This window comes from Silene latifolia, chromosome 2 (assembly GCF_048544455.1).
Source record: "Silene latifolia isolate original U9 population chromosome 2, ASM4854445v1, whole genome shotgun sequence".
Lineage (NCBI taxonomy): Eukaryota > Viridiplantae > Streptophyta > Magnoliopsida > Caryophyllales > Caryophyllaceae > Silene > Silene latifolia.
The window spans coordinates 163,737,139-163,752,208 of record NC_133527.1 but is presented as its reverse complement, the minus strand read 5'-3'; the positions used below and the strand labels follow the sequence as shown (position 1 = coordinate 163,752,208).

At 38.2% G+C, this 15,070-nt stretch overlaps 1 non-coding gene across 1 annotated transcript; it reads left to right on the top strand.

The window, feature by feature from the left end:
• The first annotated feature begins 1,459 nt into the window (after nt 1–1,459).
• On the top strand, nt 1,460–1,566 carry LOC141644878 (small nucleolar RNA R71). The gene has a single exon (XR_012544480.1). It is a non-coding gene; the product is annotated as a small nucleolar RNA R71 (small nucleolar RNA).
• Nucleotides 1,567–15,070: the final 13,504 nt, after the last annotated feature.

The following is a 15,070-nucleotide window of genomic DNA, read 5'->3' as shown; positions in this document are numbered from 1 at the left end:
AGGGAGGTCTTCAACATACCCATCAACATCCTTGTCCTCTAGTATTACCTTTCTAGACACATCTTCACAAGCCTCCTTCCCTCTCTTGTCTTCTCTAGCTTTACCCAATTGTTCAACGGGTGAGCTTTCCTCTTCATCATTTACTTCCAACTCATCCCTCATGGGATCTTCATCCATTTCTACCACAAGGTCCTTGTAGGGGTCCTCAAGCTCTACACCACTCCTTAGCACTACCGCATGAGCATGGTGGCTATTTGAGGCATCTTTGGAGCTTTGTCCTTGAGCCAACAAACCACCGGGTGGCCGTTGAGGGTTAACCATAGCATGAGAAGCCATCTTAGATTCCATTTCCCTCATGTCCTTAAGGAAGGTAGCCCTCAAGTTTGCTTGTTCTTGTTGAGTAGCTTTAGCAAAATTAGTTATCTCTTGGCTATGTTGAAGTTGCATGTTTTTTATCATCTTCAATAGCTCAACTTGAGAGAGCTCACCTTGGGGTTCTTGATGAGGTTGGTTGTCTATGGGTAAAGGGAACCCATAGTCATACCGAGCATTGGGACCTTGGTTGTTGTTTTGCCTCCCTTGGAAGTTAGCTCTAGGACCATTGTTGTTGAAGTTTGATCCTTGACCTTGTTCTTGAAACCCTTGAACATACCCTTGCCCAAATCCTTGGTTCGCTTGATTCACTTGATTCCCTTGGTAAAACCCTTGGTTTCCTTGATTTCCACCAAAATCTTGGTATCCTTGTGATTGGTTCCCATAATTTTGGTTTTGATTGTTGTTTTGCCATTGGTTTTGATTTCCGGGATTAGGTCTTGGGTTGGGGAATATTCCCCTTTGTTGAGCAAAACCGGGTGGGTTGGTTGGGGCTTGTGGTTGAAGGTGTTGTGGGTTTTGAACATTGGTGCTTTTGTAACTAAAGTTGGGGTGGTTCCTCAAACCGGGGTGGTAGAAATTGGTATTTGGATTGTAGACGTTTGGGTTGTTGTAAGGTGGTCTTGTGGGGCTTGAATTGTTGTTAAAGGCTTGAAAAGCGTTAACCTCTTGAACATTCTCTTCATAGACCCCATTGTAATTGTTGCCACACAAGTCATAAGTATGGCCACTTCCTCCACAAAGTTCACAACTAGCGACTTGAGCCACTTCTTCCATGGGTGCCCCATATGAGGTTGCGGCTTGGTTCACTTGATTTCTTGAAAACTTCTCAAATTGTTTTGTGAGTAAGTCGAGCTTGGCATTTGTCTCGGAGTTGGAGGTGTTTTCCTTAGGAAACTTCCCATTCCTTCTTAGCATGTTTCCTCTAGAACCATAGTTTGCTTCCGAGTCTACCATTTTCTTGATCAATGTCGTGCCCTCTTCATCACTCAAGTGATCAAATCCTCCCCACGCGGAGGCATTTACCATCTCCTTAGTCCTTGGTAGCAAAGTTTGGAAAAATGTATGAGTGATGTACCATTCCGGTATTCCATGGTGGGGGCAACTCGCTATCAAGTCTTGATAACGGTCCCAAGCTTCACCCAAAGACTCTCCATCCTCTTGTTGGAACGTATGGATCTCATTACGGAGCATCGCGGTCTTGGAGGAAGGGTAATACTTGGCCATGAATGCTTTAGCCAAAGCATCCCAAGTAGTAAAAGTATCCGGTGGGTGGATGTTCAACCATCGGTCCGCTTTGCCCGTCAATGAAAATGGGAACAACATCATTCGCAAGGTGTCTTCGGACACCCCATTCTTCTTCATCATTGAAACTTTCCTCTTAAACTTCCGGAGATGATCATGGGCATCCTCTTCAATATGACCCCCGAACAAGTCCTTCTCAATTAACCCGACTTGGGCGGGATGCATTTCAAAGTTGTTTGGGGCCAAGGTGCCAAAATTGATAGGGTTACATGAATCATTATGGTTAGGCCGGTTATGATCTCTAAGAGTCATTTGTGGTGGTGGATTTGGTACTTGATGTGGTGGTGTTTGGGGTGGGCTATTATAATTAGGGAAGTTATGAAAGGGGTTTTCTAGTAGAGTCTCAATTGTGAGGTTTGGTTGAAGTGTGGTTGTGGTATCAATATTTTGTGGGATGTGTGAATTTGGTTGGTCTAAGTTTGCTTGAGGGGAACTATTCCTAACTCTCTCAAGGGTCCTTGTCCTCAAGGTTCTAAAAAGCCTTTCGGGGTCGGAGTTGAAGAGAAGAGCTTGGTGGTTCCTTCTAGGCATGCACTTGACAAATCGTTAGTCTCCTAGTGTTTTTACACACTAGGGGAAGGCAAGAAATCACACACTCTACAAAGAACACACAACTACTAAAACAAACTAACAATCGAGATGAGACTAAAGCAAAGACTCTAAGCCATTTTGATGACCGGGTTTTGCCGTCACTTCCGGTACCAAAAACAATTTATAAAGCCCAACTAAAAGTAGTATTCAATCGGGGTCGAACACAAAGATGGCGGGGGTTAGATACTTGGTCGGTTTAAGTCCCAATTTAGCCTAATAATGAAAGAGGTTTGATTTATGATAAACTAAGATGCAAATAAGGTGTCAAATTTAAACTAAATAAAATTGTAATTAATCAATATGATAAAGACTAGAGCTTTCGCGTTCACTCGGGTCATTGGGCATGAAACAAGGCAAATATGGGGAATATGTGATTCAATTAGTCAAGAAATTATGCCTAATGTCTTAGGGCACCTATAATTCGTTAACCCACTTTCATGTGATTAACTAAAACTCATCACACACATACACAAAGATCATCCAATAGTCTACACACCAAGATTCCACTAGTATAGACACCAAGACAACTAAACATGTGAGAAAATACTCAAACTTTCATAGGAGCAATTCTACAAACACTTCATGTGCAAGAAAGTGACAACCAATAAAACACCCAATTCCTTATAATTCTAACCCAAAATCATACCCATTATAGACCCGAGATCCCCCTAAGCCCTAGAGGAGAACTACTCACACATGTTTAAGGATGAAAATCTAACAATAACATGGAACAAAACACAAGTAAACATTGTAAACATGATAAAGATGGGAACTTTGAATGAATAACAATTAACCAACATAAGAAATGTAAACAAATGAAAATAATGTAAATAAAAGATGAGAATTGTACCAACAAAGAGGAAAGTAACAATCTTGGATAATAATGGAAGAATGAATTTCTTCTAATCTTCAAATACAACCCAAAATACTAATTGTATACTAATGAGAGATGAAGAACTTGCATAAATAAAGGAAGAATTAAACTAATAATTAAAGAAAGATTGCAAATTTTATTGAATGAAAATGAGAGAGTAAATATTAGGGTTCTTGAGTTACAATATAGAGAGATTATAGAGAATAAAACTAAGGTAAACTAATTTCTATCTAATGTAGTGGTATATGAGGTAGTCTCTTGTGGTAAGGTTAGGTATATATAATAGTATTCTAATTACTAATCTAATAAAAATATTAATAATAATAATATTAGTAATAATAATAATCTAATAACTAATCCATCGACCCATTACTCAAAAACAAAACAAGGAGATCTGCGATTAGAGCAAAACGCAGTAGGGGGATGGCTGTGTCGGCACACCGGCGGCTGGGGTAGGAACCGGTAGCGAGGCCAATTAAGAAAGGGGAGTAATTTCGTGTTGCGTGCTGCATGCCGGTGAGTCGGCTGCCGGGGCACCGGTAGAGGATCACAAAAGTTGATATTCGAGATTTGATGCGTGTTGTATGCCGGTAGGCCGGCTGCCGGGGTCATGACCGGTAGCGAGTGCATGATTAATTGGACCAAAATGTTAAGGTATTCCCTGCCGGTTTGAGGGCGGCTGCCGGTTGACCGGTATAGTGCATATATGCGGTTTAAATTGAGCGTGAGAATGATGGTGTGGTCGGGTTTTCGGGCTTCAATTGTTGATATTGTTGCTGCTGCCGGTATGATGGTGGTTTGAAGGTGAGATGGTGGTAAAGGGTGGTTATCATGGTGAAATGAAAGTGATAAGGAAGTGACGGTAAGTGATGGTGGAATTGCTGTTGTTGATTGGAGTGGTGATGGAGCTCGGATTGAAGATGCTGCTGGTGCGCTTGATTGTTGAGAAGGAACGAAGGTGGTCTGGTTGTTGTTGGTGTGAAGTTACTGATCGTTGATGATGGAGGAGAAGGGACATGGGTTTAATGGCGATGGAGTAATAGCGGGTTGGTTTTGGTCGATTTGAATGGTCTGGTGGTTTAATGGAGGTGAGCAGGGGAGGTGTAAAGACGAGCTGAAATGGTGATGTAGTGTTGATGATGAGCTCGGTTAATGAAGACGAAAATGGTGATGAATGATGAGTGGTGATGTCAGGTTGCAATGGTGGTGAGTTTATGGGTGAACGATGGATGCTGTTGGTGTGTTTGTATCGTGGCAGGTTTCGGGTTTCAGTTCAGAGGTAATGTCGGGTTGACATTGATTGATGCATCCTATATTTTGATTCATGCTTCATTGTTGATTGTGTCAAAAATTTTGTAGCAAGACCCAACTTGCCTTGCAATAGGGCACTCTCCCCTCATGGGTGTCAAATTGCGAGTTGAAGGGGCGTTGAGTGCGCTAATACTCGATCGGCTTAGGTAGTAGCTTAGTTGAGTGATGCTTATTTTGTGCACCCACTCTCCATATCTATTGTAGTAGGGACTTGTACATCGATTTTGGACTTACTCGAGGACGAGTAAGGTTTAAGTGTGGGGAGGTTGATATACGATTTATTTACACCTTATTTCCCTCTTTCTTTTATGCATTCCGGCTCATATCGAGTCGGTTTCGTTGCCTTTCCTTGCATTTTGTGCCCGATCCCCGTACTTGTTATTTTGTGTGTCCTTTTGTAGGAACCGAGTCGAGTATAGAGGAATTGGGGCAATAAAGGCATTTTAATGCCTTTACATGAAGAAAGGGGAGATGAGGAGCTGAGGACAATCCTCTGCCGGCAGGCAGCCGGTCCACCGGCAGGGGATGGTGCTGTGAGGAGAAAAGAGGAAAAAAATAGGAAGATATTCTCTGCCGGCAGCCGGCCCACCGGCAGGGAACACAAGTCCAACACTTAGGCAATTTTTGATGAAGTTTTTGGCCAAAGATTTGAGGAACGCGCTGCCGGCATAGGCAGCCGGCAGCCGGGCAACCGGCAGAGGGCAGCTTGCATGAAGAAATGGAAGAAAATATCAAGAAGGAGAATTCTCTGCCGGCAGGCCGGCAGCCGGCCCACCGGCAAGGAATTACGCAACATCTATTTTTCCTCAGTTTTTGAAGAACGCGCTGCCGGCACATGAGGCCGGCAGCCGGCCCGCCGGCACAGGAACACGAAGCACGCAAATGGGCTTTTTCTCTTTTCCTCCCTTAATCCAATGATATCCTATAAATACCCCCTCCATAAACCCTTTGTACACACAACCCTAGATCTGAAAAACATTCCATATTTATTGTAATCTTTCCTTAATCAAGTTCTAATCTTTCAATAATTATTATTAATATTTATTAAGAATTAGTTAGTTTAAGTAATTGTCAATTGTTTACACTTGGTCTTTGAAGATTGTATTGGGGATTTTTGAAGGGTTTTCCTTCTTATTATTCAATCAAGCAACCATCTTTACTTGTGTTGGTATATTTCCTCTCTTATTTACTTGTTAATCATTTGTTTACATTTCTCTTGGCTTTTATAATTGCTATAACAATCATCATGTTCTCTTTACATGTTATTTGTTCTTCTCCTCTTATTAGCATAATCATCCCCAACATGAGTGAGTAGATTTCCTTCTAGGGTTTAGGGGGAGTCTATATGGAGTTTATGGGCATGATTGTATGATTATTTGGGTCTTTGGTGGATTGTTTATCTTTCTTGTTCATGCACACAAGGTGTTTGATGAATTGTATGAGTGAAAGCTTGTGCCTTTTTTCATTATTGCTTAATTCCCCCATTGAATGAAAGTTTGTGGTGGTCTTGTTGTATGTTTAAGAGAAGTGTGATACTTAATGAGAGTTAGTTGTCACCTTTAGGATAATCAAGACATTGATTTTGCATCTTAGGATAGACTCTTACCATAGACCCCTTAAATCATCATGTTTGCCCTTAAACCATTTAGATGAACTCAAAAGCCCTAGCCTTTAATCAATTATATTCATCTTCATTAGATTGCTTGTTTAATTGCTCTAGTAGTTAAAACCAAAACCCCTTCTTTCATTGTTGATTAAACTTGACTCTAAGTTGGACCTAGTAGAAACCCCCGCCGTCTTCGTGTTCGACCCCGACTAAATACTACATTTAATTGGGTTTTCATAAATAGTTTTGGTAAAGGGAAAAGACGACAAATCTCTTATTATCAAGCTCCCATCTCTAGGTTGTGGAACTCTTATTCCTTCTGATGCTTCATAGATGGAGGATAGTATTTCTTCTCGAGGCTGGCTCTGAACTCGTTCCATCCGTATCCAGGGGTTGTCTTGAAAGCTTCTTGAGCGATTGTCCACCAATCGTTCGCTGCTCCTTTGAGGTAGTAGGATACTATCTCAATCTTTTCCTCTTCGGGAGTGTGGCTTAGCCTCAGCAGTTTCTCCATTTCCGCTAGCCAATTTGCAAGATCATTAGGATCGTCGGAGCCATAGTAAGACGGAGGTCGATGCTTTGAGAACTGATCGAAAGCGGAGGGATGGTGTTGGTGTTGGTGTTGGTCCTGGTTAGTTACTGCCTGTTAAGTTGCGTTGCAGTTGCCGGTTTGGTTGCTGTTCTGGTTCCTGTGTTCTGTTGCCTTGCTTGGTTCTGTTGTTCGAGCTGCGTGATTGTTACTTGTGATGCGGCTAGTTGAGCGACCATCCGAGTCATAGCCTCCTCATATCCTTGTCTCCGTAAGTCCTCTTGGGGATTTCCGTTTCCATTCCCGTTGCTTCTTGTTACTGTCATCTGCTCGAGGTGTGGTATCATCAGCACAAGTAAAAGAAAATACATGCACAAACCAGAAGTGAGACAAAAGTAGAACAAAACAAGAAGAACAAGAACGAATTCATTGTTAACTTCCTTGTTACAAGCTAACACGAAGTAGCTTCATTAGGTGGCGGTTACAAAGAAATCTATAACTAGCATAAAAGAACGCAGTTAAACCTACGGTAGGCTGAGCTAGGGTTTAGGTTTCCTAGTCTCCATCTAGTACAGAAATCTTGCTCCCTTCTCGATTGCTCTGGCACAGGCATTGAGTGCTAACTTGAACTCATACCAATCATAGTAATGGTTCTCTTGGTCTCCTCTGGCTAAGATGCGGTTCCACCATAATTCTGCCTTCCCTATCAGCTTGGTGGTGGCAAATTCTACCTTCCAATCGGGTGGTACATTATATTCCTTAAACCTCCATTCACAAACTCTGATAAAGTTTGGGTAGTCTGGTCTTTCGAAGAAGAAAATTGGGCCATTGCCACAGAAGTTTGCTCGAGCGTTGTCCTTTTTCTTTGTAGCAGCTTCTAGCTTGGGGTTCCTCTCCCGGCGGGCGAAGTGAAAATTATTGGCCTCATCTTCCCAGTCAGTAGTCCTATTTTGGTGTGCCGATTTAATCCTTCTTATCTTGTTAGGGTGATCCCTAAGCCACTTCTTGAATCTCTTCTTCCTTTCTACTTCTGCAACTTCTTCCTTAGTTATTTCCATGGGTCTCTTACTTGATCTCACCATCTAGATGAAATCCAAGTCAGGTTCTAAACGGCGGTATTCCTAGGTTGGGGTCCGTTCTAAGATGCTAGCTAGGGATAGCGCGCATACATGCTAAGTTAGATAGTTAATCAGACAATTCAAGCAAGTAATCAACACAGAGCATGAAGAAGGCAGCACAAACATTGATCCTTATGACGGTTAGGTTCTTTCAGGTAGTTCTACCCTCCCAAACATATATCCTCGCTTATTATTCATCGTAAGGGTTAGCTAGTGATTCTCTCATTTTAGTGATCTAAGAGTTCTAGTTATTACATTTTATTTTACCCTAAAGTCATGAGTCCCGGATGCTTCCTCGATAGGTGAAATAATAATGTATCGCACAATTACTATTCACAGTCTCAAGGTCGCTCACGATACCAATCAGTAACAACCACTTCTCTAATGACTTAATTAACGAAAGCGGAAAGAAAGATAAGTCATAAAAATCAGTAAAATTTAAAACCGTCAACTCATAATGAGTTGATTCATAAAACTGGATGTTTAGAACATAAAACAAGGTCTGATATCCGAATTACAAAATAAAGCAAGGTCCGACTTTAAAAAAAAGTTTGCTACATAAACTCATGAAAGATCAACATAAGATGTTTTATTCTCTCGACAGTACCCTCCTAAGTCCAAGTCTTCAAGATCCATGTTACCTGAAACATCATTAAAATAAAACTGCCCCACTTAGTGAGAGTAACCTAACCGGCCTCTATCAACGGCCTCTTATCATGGAGAATATTAGTAATGCAATTAGGCGGTCAAACATACAAATCCAGTCACATTACAACATCGACGTGCACACATGTGATATGTACATGAAGTAACACATTGGTTCATATTGGCATGTGACATAATAAATATGTAAATATAAAGACATTGTTCAACAACATGTTATATAAATCAGCATATGGTAAATCCAAGTAGATGTTATGCGGATAAAACTTGTAGTCACTCCTTTTTAAAATATTTATTTTCTTCATAAAAAGCACGGGACGTGACTACTAGTGTCACACGCTTACTCACGGCTTATATCTCACCTTGAGTACGAGTGGGAGCATCAATCTCGTCGATCATATCGATACTAGGAGGTTTACATCTCACCCCTAGTGCTCAATAGGACCGAACGACTAAATTGACTTGGTATAGCAACCAGAATCGTGGGGAAGAACAGACGGCTAATGAATGGACTCAGAGGTCCCATTTAAGTGACATGTCCCATACACTTCGAGACACCAAGACAATCATAACTGTCAAGGTCTGCACACGATCGCAACCGTGAAATAATATTTGCCAAGATATCTGAAAGGTAGTAAAATTGATCAAGCTCTTGTCAATATATGCGCATATACCCACTCCACACTTCTTGGAACACGCAGCTCCTCAGTGGCAGCTGGTCGACTACTATCCTAACGATAATCCCTCCACACGCAGCTTCGGGATATGTTGTCCGTACTTGTATAGCATAAGCTCTCTAAGCATTCTTCCGACACGTCGATACCTAAAACTTACCAAGGTAGCGCCCAACATATAGCACGAAAGACTCACATGTGTCTCATAGAGACGATGATACATCGATATGCGGACCATCCCAACATATCGACAATACAGCGGCACTTGGCTCAGAGGTCCCATTCAAGGGGCATACCCAAGATAACCGGAAATAGCATACCGATTCAGAGGTCCCATTTAAGTGGCATGTTCGGCAGCTAGGATAACATGGTGGTAAAATGATACCGGACTTACAGACTCCCGCAGGCCCTAGTCCAAGCTGTGGAAAATGCTTTTACCCCATGAGAATTTCATGGGTATTAATCTTAACCGGGTAGTGTATTTGAGATTTGGAACATCTTATTCAAGTAATATATTAGAAAGTATTCATTATTTCTAATTCGTTATTCAAGGATTGGAATTGCTAGATACATTATTTTCAAGTATAAATTTACTTTGACTTAGTAACTCTTGACTAATTAATTAGTCAATGGTTAACCAAGGTCGTCATAGTCAACTCACAGCTTAACCAATATTTTAATTAGTCAAGGCATGACTAGAGACAAGTCCTTAAGTTTTATTTAATATCCAAATAAGGTCCTTATAATTATTATATTGATGTACTTAAAATTTGAAGGTGAAGACAAGTATTTTAAAATAAAACCTTCAAAGGCATTTGAGTCCAAAATTTAATACTTTCATCAAGATTGCTAAGAATCACGTTTACACTTGTTAAGATTTTTAAAGGTTGTTTCTAAAACGGTTTTTAGAATAAAATTTACTTAAACTCTTAAAACAGTTATTAAAATAACTAAGCAAGGTAGTTTTAGTTTAAAAAGAATAATTTAGTATAATTATTTTTAATAAGGTATTTGTATATTCTCCTTGCTGTATTACACTTGGATAAAACTTTATTTTTATAAAGTAACTTCACCAAATAAATTTAAGGTATTAAAATCGTATTAGACCATAGAGCGGTCTTTTTGTTTATTTTCGAAAAGGGTCCTAAACTAAGTATTTTATTACAAGATTTTGCCAGGTTATTCCTCATAATATAATTGAACTCCTATAATTTTTTTATGATTTTTAAAATGGTACATAATTTACTGAATTTCGTACATTATTCAGGCTTGTAGGAATTTTATAAAATAGAATAAAAATCGTATCTATGCAAGATCTGCGCCTAAAAATCCTATAAATCAGAAGTAAAACGTATAAAAATTTCAACTCTATATCATGCATGAAACGAAATGAGTGCAAATAAGAAGTTTCATCATTTTTCATACAAGTTAGCATATGCATACAAATTTTCATTTTGACTTTATTTTAGTGGATCCAACATGTGAGTGCATATAAAAAGAATTATTCAAAGGTATATTTCTCATGTGAGGTGATGACACAATTATAAAGCTTATAGACATGATTGGCACATTGTCAATTTTCCTCATAATAATTTATTTAAGTGATTTATTTAAGGTGGACAACAACATGCATGTAACAAGCAATATTATGTTGCACTAAAAATACATATATGACACTAGTTAGAAAGACTTATCCTACCAAGATATGTCTATTTGCCTCTTGACTAGATTACTAGTATTCTACAATTATGAGGCAGAGGGTTAGGTTAGGTTACCTTAAAGGTTGTTCGGGTCTTGAATGTAATCAAAGATACTTAGATCAACAAGCTCTTCCTCTTCCTCCTCTAATTTTATTCCATGATAACAACAAAATAACAAACAAGTTAGTAATAAATTATCTACTTCATTAATCTAGTAATTATAATCAAGGAAGAGTTAGGAAAGAAAAAAGGAATTAAAAGTATACAAGTTTTAACTTAGGCTTTGTGGGATATGGAAGATGTGAGTATTCAACTAAGTGGAGCAAGGTGTGAACTTAGGTGCTTTAAATAGGATGTCAAAATACTCACTCCATGTGTTTAAGTTCACGGATCATTTGCATGCTAGTTGAAACCATCACAAAGGACAATGGTCATGTTTTGTGTAAGAGTGAGGTCTAGTCCATGCACAAGGGTGAAGAAAGAAACAAAAGCTCATGAAGGATTAGACTCCTCATAAGATGGATGTATTGGGGTGGAAGGAAGAGTCACAAGCTGCTGCCATTTCTTAAATATGAGAGGTAAAAACAAAACATTTGTTTGTTTGCAAGGTCATCATAGAATGGATTATAAACACCATGATTTTATGAAGACTCTTTGCACAACCGAGCAGGTTTGAGATTTTAAAGTTGTTAATGGCTAATGAAAATATTACCATGGTGTCGGGCTCGGAAAAATATAAATTTAGGCTTTTGTTTCACCTCAATCAGAGTCCGGATGAGTAAATAGGGGCCAAAATACGAAGATGGATTAAAGTTACGCGCGAGTGAAATGTCGTAACTTATATAATGATTGTTTCGAAGGCTAAAAAGGTATTGAAAGAAATTTCAAGTTTCTCTTCTAAGATTATAATATTGTAATTAATTATGTAAATATGCGATTAAAAACACGGGGTGTTACAAAAGTAGGAATTTAAGTTCAATTACATGTGAAGGCATGCAAGTGATACAATAGAAGGAATACAATAAAGAAAATTACAATGATGAAAATTACAATGATGAAAATTACAATGATTACAATGGGTTAAACGATTTATGTCGAAAATACTTCTAAAACGGATAATTTGAGAAATAATAAATAAATAAATTAACGAACAGGAATTAAGGGTGATAATACGAATAATAGTTAATTAAGTACGTAAGCTAAAACTAAGTCAAAGCAAGACGGAGTTCGAGAGGCAAAATCAACCGAATGAGAGGCAGACGCCTTGCGCCCCCTGAAAGAGGCGCGGCGATCGCGCGTCTTCCTTTGGCTCGCCTCCGGCCGTGAAGCGGAATTGCAAATCGTTAATGTTCGTTGGTAAATTTAATGATTGATTAATAATATTTACTCGGATGAAAGTGATTAGTAGATTATTTACATATGATTGACGGTCATAAAAGCGATAAACACGGATGAAACTAACTAGAACAAATTAATTACAAGATTAATGAGATTAATGGGCAAATTGATGAACTAACTAGGTTAAATATGACGGATTAATGATAAACTAATGGTGAATATGGTAATAAACAAATGGAAATATATCAAAGGTTGAATTCCAGAAACTCAATATGAACTAATCGAATTTCTACAACCCGGTTTGACTTTAATGACGAAAACCCGCAAATATTGGTTATAAGGGATTTAAGTCGGGAATTTATGACGGATTATATGTTAATGATGAACAATATGTTAAATTATCATGTGAACGAAATAAGAACAAAAAAAGACGAGAGAAAACAAGAAAGACGAAACCAACAGAAGACGAAGGAAGAAGAAGAGAAGCAAGAACGGCGGCAACCTCAGGAAGAGGCGCAACAAGTGCTGCGTCTTTTCTAAGTGGCGCAGCAGTTACTGCGTCCCTTCTCGACGTCTGTCTCCTGTTAATCCGTAAAAAGGGTTTAAACAAAGGGTTTTAGAAATCGGTTTCAATTATATTTTCGACATAAATCTTACAATATGATTACAAAAATAAAGAACAATAAATAAAAGAGAGATTTACACCCTCAGACTTACATGTTTGACGAAACGAGATGAACTAAGTTTACGATTAGTGATGCTCGACTCGAATGTAACGAAAGTGCCCTCGTAAGAGGAAAACGATTAAGATTAATTAAGTTGATTATAGTGGAGTTGGTCAAATTGGTCGGTCATGCAAAACGAGGCTGGTACTCAGAAGGATCCGAGCTTACGTGGTCGAAAGTTCAAGCACGTAGACGCCAAAAAGTAAGAATGTGGTCTAGAATGCAAAGGGAGAAGAGAAGGGCGGACACTCGCGTGAGAAATATGAGGAACGAAACTCCCTATTTATACTAATCACACGACGGAATTAGGGTTTTCGGAGAAACTTTGGAAGTGAATCTCGAAAAGATATGAAAAGATACGAAAAATACGCAGAAAAGGACTTGGGAAGAGGCGCAGGAAGCACTGCGTCTCTTGGAAGAGGCGCAGCACCTGCTGCGTCCTTTCCCAAGTGGTTCACTCTTGCGGAAGAAAGATTTCCGTGTTTGGTTTATGGAATAACGGAATAATTTGGTTTTCCTTAATATTTTGTGTGAATATTACGGGAAATTGTTTACCAAAGATTAAAAGATTGTAAAATATGGAATAGAAATATCCGAAACATTCCAGAACATTCTGACTCGGCATTTTAACGGTTATCAGAAAATGAAGACGGTTTTAGGCCCGGACTCCAAATGTACTCTAATTACTGCCAAAACGACCGTATCGGCACGTAGATGACAATTAAGAGGTAGACATAAATGTTTGAGCGATCACTTTGAGGATAAACTTACGAACTGTCACAAATCGTTCCGCGTACCAAACATGCGGCCCAATCATCACCGGGTGGTTTGCGGAAGGTGCAGAAATGAGGTATCTATATATGGATATAAGATATTCTATAACTATCCCGACGAAAGCACAAGACCCCCTGCTTTCCTCCCTTTTCTCTCGTTTTGCGTGATATTGTGTTAATTTTGTTTTTGTTTTTATTTATCTATATATACATGCATATAGACGGTGGAAATTATACTGAGGTGACACCCACCCAAAATCAAGAGGTGAGTCACACATCTTCACGTGTAAAATTTCTATTTTTTTTTTATTTTTAAAAAACAAAACACATACAAAGGATATTACGGGTTACGATAAATATTATCTCAGCTCATATATACCTAGTAAACTTCTTAAAATGAAGCCGTTTTTACTTATACAGAAATATATAGGTACTAATATAGTCTATAAAATAATTCCATTCTTTATATAATTATAATATACTCTATAATTATTATATTCGGGTTATTACATTCTACTCTCCTTCAAATAAATTTCGTCCCGAAACTTGAAAATAGAAAATTGAAAGAAATCTAAAAGTTCAGTTTCTCAAAATTCAAAGCCATAAAGATAAGTATTCTATTAACCAAAAATTTAAACTTCAATTTTTCGAAACTCGGAAGATTTACAAGATTTTACTTTAACAAAAGTCTTTTTATCACATTTATGAAATTAGTAAAAAGCGTAAGTCTTATATAATGGAATGCAAGAATTCCCGTTGCGAACAAGAATTCGAGCATCTCAATTCCAAGACAAACTTAAATGTGTTTGTAGGTGCTTAACCTGCTACTAGACGTCCTTAATAACAAGTAAAAACATCTCACCAAGCGCATAAAGCCAAAGAAAACAAAAATTAAAAATTTCATTTTCAAAACCTTAATAAAGCAAAAAAAAATATTTATATATGATAAAATGCTTTGAAAATACTCCAAAGACTAGCTTGAACTAGTTAAATATTTTTGTAATATGTGAAACAATTCAAGTATAAAAAATTCATAATTATGGGAACAATTTGAATATCAAAACTTCAAAATATAGGAAACATGACCAAAATCTAATGAGCGGAAGGTTAGTAACTATGTTGAAGGTTGAATATCGCAATTTGAATGATCTAAGATACTATAGATAATTGAATTTATTATTTAAAAAAAAACACATATTGTTCAATAAGACGGTCTTTTATCATAAGACCAAACCCATTAACAAAAAACTTCATAAATAACAACCAAATACCTTTTAAAAGCAAAAGAATACGAGTCCCAACTACCTTAATATTAATCTCTAATTGGTACTAACTTCTTCTCAACTAACTATCAAACTTAGTTAAAAGAACACTCATCTTAAGGTCTAGTATTCCTAAGATCGAATTTCAAAACCGTTTTGATATCCTGATGGCAATCGGTCTATAGATATAATTTGGTCAATAATTTACTATCTCAACTCGACCTACACC